Here is a 5,179-nt window from a genome sequence, read left to right on the forward strand (position 1 = left end):
AGAGCTCTCGAGTAGAAAATGATCCTATTTGGACTGTTATACATTGGTATCATTAGAAAATGGAATAATCGGGAATCTCGAGTAACTGGCCAAGCTGCTAAAGTAGCTAAAGTGGTGATAAACCCTTGTCGATAAAATGGTCCTATGGAAAGTCATCGATTCCCAATCTCCAGTAAAAAATCTAAAAAAATGGATCCATTTATAATCCTCCATCAGTTGGATAATAGATCGTCTAATTCAAAATGATAACAAAATGCATAGATTGTTAGAAGCAGCTCGAGTACACAGATAACTTACAATAACCATTTTATTACTTTATTTCCTCTATGAGGAAAAAAGAAAAGTAATAAAACTTGCAAATATTGGAAAAACTACAACTTCTGTTAACCAAAGAAAATAATTCGTAGTAAAAACAAGATACACTTGTACTAAAAAAAAATCACATGTTAAATAAAAAATCATATATATATATATATATATATATATATATATATACTTTCTTATCAATGAAATATCTCTTTACTTGTATGAATTAGATGTCTCGTATTTCTCAAAAAGGCAATTCGATTAGATGGGATTTGATATGATACTTATGAGAGTCGATGAGATTGATATTCCAATTCTTCTTCTTCAAATGTATGATTGACCCATAAGCGGGACCACCACCCATAGCATATGCCACAAAAGCATGAACCTATTTCTGCTGGCTTTTATCTTTTTTTAGGTTCATTAGGGTTTTTTATTGGTTAGAACTTCAGTTATCTTAGTAGTGATTTGGTATCTTTATTTCCGTCTCAGCAAATAATTTTTTTCCACAGGGAATCGTAATGTCTTTCTATGGGATTGTCGGTCTCTTTATTAGCTCCTATTTGTGGTGCACAATTTGTGGAATGTAAGTAGCGGTTATGATCGATTACGATAGAAAAGAAAGTAATATAGCTAAGTTATTCTTCATAAAACGACTTTCTATATACTATGTAGAAAAAACACTAATCTTGAATGAAGGAGTTTAATAAGCAGTACCATACTATTACCATATTAAGGTACTTAAACAAATCGGGTTTACGATAAATTGACGAAACAATAGCTGGGGCCATAGTTGCTCAAACGAACTGCAATAAGCCTATAAAAAAATGAGAAAATAATTCCATCTTTAATTGGCGTCTTGGCTTCCTCTTCGATCCATCTTTGGAATGCAGGGTTAACTTGCGGTCGACTACCTTTATCGACAGTGTGCTTGCCCACCTAATCCTTCCCACTCTGGCTGCCTGTAAGCTAATGTTTCCCAAGTAGCGTCTCTGTAAGGCGTCCTGTAGTAAAGGGATTTAGTTATTGAAGCCTGTAGGACTAATATATTAAATATTCTTAAATTTTTATATAGTTGAGAGGGCCCACGGTACCCCTGGCCCATATGTGCTGCTACCAGTATTGGAGAAATATACTCATTTTCACATTAATGAAGTAACAAAGTATTTTTGCACGAGCCATCACATTGAGACGAGCTTATTTAACTTTTGAGCCAACTAATTAACCCATTGACATTTGACTATATTTGGTAATTATGTAGCTGTGTCAAAAAGCTTTTTTGAAAAAAAATAATTAATAATTTTTTAAACAATTGGTTATAAGATATTGAAATATGTTTTTTTTAAAACATCTTATTCATGTTTATTTGAAAGCAATATCTTATTATAACTTAGATTCTTCTCAAATCAATAGAAACTTTTATAATATTTAGTTTTCAATTTTATTTAAAAATATTTATTTTATTTATATTACTATTCCTTACATAATCAAATCTATTTTAATTTTTTTGAGTTAAATGCCACCAATTTTTTTAAAAAAGTATACGATATTGATTTTTTAAATAAAACATTTCTGTTAATATTTAAAATTAATTTATAACAAACAAAATTTTACATACCTAAAGAATATTTAAAAATTTTTAGATTACCAAAAAAAAAAAAAAAAAAAGTTTGATTCTAAATTCTAATTTTAGTTATTATAATCTAACAAAAGAATGTTTTTGTAATTTATTTAAAAAACACTCTAACATATTTTTTCAAGTTTAAACTGAAATTTTACCAAACCTATTTTACTTCTTTTTCACAGCTGAAGGGACAACTGCAACAATTATTTTAAAAGCTACAGCAATCCCAATGAAGTCTATGTCTATTTAAATTGTCAATAATAAATGATTAAATACACAACGATAGAGGTGTGCATCAATGATCGCCGTTGGTTTGGTTTTGAGATAAAATCGGGCAATCGAAAATCGACCAAAAAAAGTGATAGTGTAAATCTGACGGTCGGTTGGTTTTGTCGTTTTTTTTTTTTTTTTTTTTTATGCAAGCAAAGCCAAAAGTGAATTGAAAATGAAAAATTGAATTGATGAAGGTGTTATTATTAGGTTAATATAATGCAACTTCTTTAAATTTTAAAATCAATTCATTTTTTTATTGGAAAAAATTTAATCATTCATAAATGGGCTTTGACTTTAGCAAACATTAAAAAAGAAAAAAATAAAATCTAATACTAAGGCAATAGGCTTGGACCATGATGGTAGTGGCCTACTTTTATACTTATTATTTTAAAAGAAAAAAATTTCAAATATATTTATATATCGGATCGGTCAGTCGATTCTTCAAATTTTTAATAGAAACCAAAAATCGACCAACCTCAATTTAAGTTGGAATCGATTTTTTGTGCTTCTATTGCTCACCCCTACAGCCGAGATAAAAAAGAAGTGGATGAGAAGAACTATTTATTTTTCATCGAGGTAAAGCCAGGCCAATGACCTAAGTATCAAAGACTATCAATCCAACAAAGCCTCAGAAAGATTCAGATTCCCCCCAACTAATACTCATAACAAAGCACATAAAAAGTAAGTTGTTAATCAGATTCATACCAAATTTTATGATTAAAATATATGCAAGTAGCACGTGCAAATATCCTTTTTTAGTTCATTTTGAAAACTTCATCTGAATTTGGAATGATCATATTGATTTGTGCTCCCGTGTCTAGACAAATCCTTAAAACAAATCTATTTGATTTTCCTCTTCCCATTCTCAATTCTTTACCAATATCTATCAATCATCTTTGGAACAACTTATTCATGCCCTCTCTGCACATATTATTATTTCTTCTCTCTTTCTTTTTTTTTACATCTCTAGTATATTCATTCCGATTATTATTATGTCAAAATCCTGGATAGAGAAAACAACAACATCACTTTCACGTAAAACAACAATGATAAATTTTGTAATTTTGAGGAGTGGAAGAAACTATTCGAAAGAAGGATAACTCACAAAAGTTTAAGTTCCGAGATAAAGTTCTCAAATATAGAGTTATGATGATGTTTAGGGCTGGACCAGCAAAACCTGCTTAAACCGAATCGAACAACGATTTATAAGTAAAACCGAAAAAATCGGTTCGATGCCAGTTTCGTTGGGCTATTAAATCGAATTTAAAACGGTTCGATTCAGTTCGGTTCCAAGTTTTGAAAATCGATTTCTAAATTTCAAACCGAACCGTTTAAATATTATATAATTTAATATTTAATAACTAAAGACTCACCGAGTCCACACTCGCACGATATTCTCTTCTCTTCCTTCTGGCTTCTGCTTTCGATTTCTTCCTTCTAGTTCTAGGGTTTTGTTTGTTTGCCGAGCCGGCCGACCCCGTCCGCTACGACTTCTTCTCTTCTTTATCGTCACCCATAATTTCGTTCTTCGTTCGTGTCGTTCGAGACCACCTGGAACCAGAAGGAAAGGAAAATTTTGGTTCGTGACTCGTTCGAGCAGCCACTTCCCTTCGTGCTCCTTCAAAACTGCCAACCCCCAGCTCGTTGCGTGCTCGTTAGTTCGTTCGAGACCGCCAGTCCTCAATCCGATTTCAAATTTTAGGTTAAATTAAAAAAAAAAAAAAAAAAACATGAAACCGAAATAGAACCTGGTATCGTTCGGTTTGTTCGGTTTCATGTATAAATATAAATCAGTTCAGATTCAGTTTGGCCTCCGAACCTGAATCGATTCCACCCCTAGATGATTATTTATAGAGAGAATGAAAAAGTTTAACCGTTTCCTCCTAGATTTGATGAGATGGATTTTTCCTCATCTTAATACAAATTTTAAATTATATCAGGAACTTATCTCAATGATTAGTTGCTCTTGACCCATATTTTCGTCAAGTCCAAATTCCACACGAACGGGTTTCTTACCGAAGAATTTTTCTTTTTCCAAAACATCATAAATGATTAATTACAAAATTAAAAGCTATAATTAAAAGGTTAAAGGCAAAATTAATGAATGTTAAAGGCAAACTACATGCAATTACATGACCATTGTGTCTAAAGTAAAAGCTAATTTTGCATTTATAGTTATGAAATTTGAAAGGTCAAAAGAATAGAACGTCCGAGATCGGTTATTTAGGTTAAAAGTACGCCAAGTAAAGATGGGTTATATGCGTTATTATGGGTTTAAAAGTACGCCAAGCTAAAGACGGGTTATATTTATAGATCAAATGATTAAAGAAGGTTTTGATTGTTGGTTCTCTCTTTTCAAAACTTTTGATCTTTCTTTGTATGTTATTGGCTCTTAACATCCAACTTAGAAATGACTAAATCAAATAAATTCAAACACTATGTGTGAGAAAATCTTTTTGGCCTTTTTTTCCCCACTTTCGATCTATTAAAACTGTTCACAGATTTTCAATCTATAAAAAGAAGAGGGAAAAGAAACTAAGAAAACCGTCATAAATAGTTAAAGATTTTGTCAAAGTTATAGTACATACTTTTATAAAGTTTAGGACTAAATTCTAATTTTTTAAACCGTGTCATACGATAAAAATTATAACTTTCTATAAATCAAAACTATAGAGACCAAATCAGCAATTTAATTCCATATAAAAGTTAGAATCGGTTAGAAATACCTTGATTATTATAGAGATATCCCTATATTTGTATTTGTCAATATATATGTTATTAACGATTTTGACCCTAGGAATTTGATGAGTATATTATATATAAACTTCTAACCTTAGTGACATCTCTGGTCTTAATTCTAACTATCTCTCTAATAGTAAAATATTCTCTCCCTACTGTTTAATGATCTACGTTAATTCTTATTGACGATATCCTACACGTTCACATCTTTTTCGCTTTTTTCATAACATGGACCTT

The sequence above is a fragment of the Benincasa hispida genome, chromosome 12, assembly GCF_009727055.1.
Source record: "Benincasa hispida cultivar B227 chromosome 12, ASM972705v1, whole genome shotgun sequence".
NCBI lineage: Eukaryota > Viridiplantae > Streptophyta > Magnoliopsida > Cucurbitales > Cucurbitaceae > Benincasa > Benincasa hispida.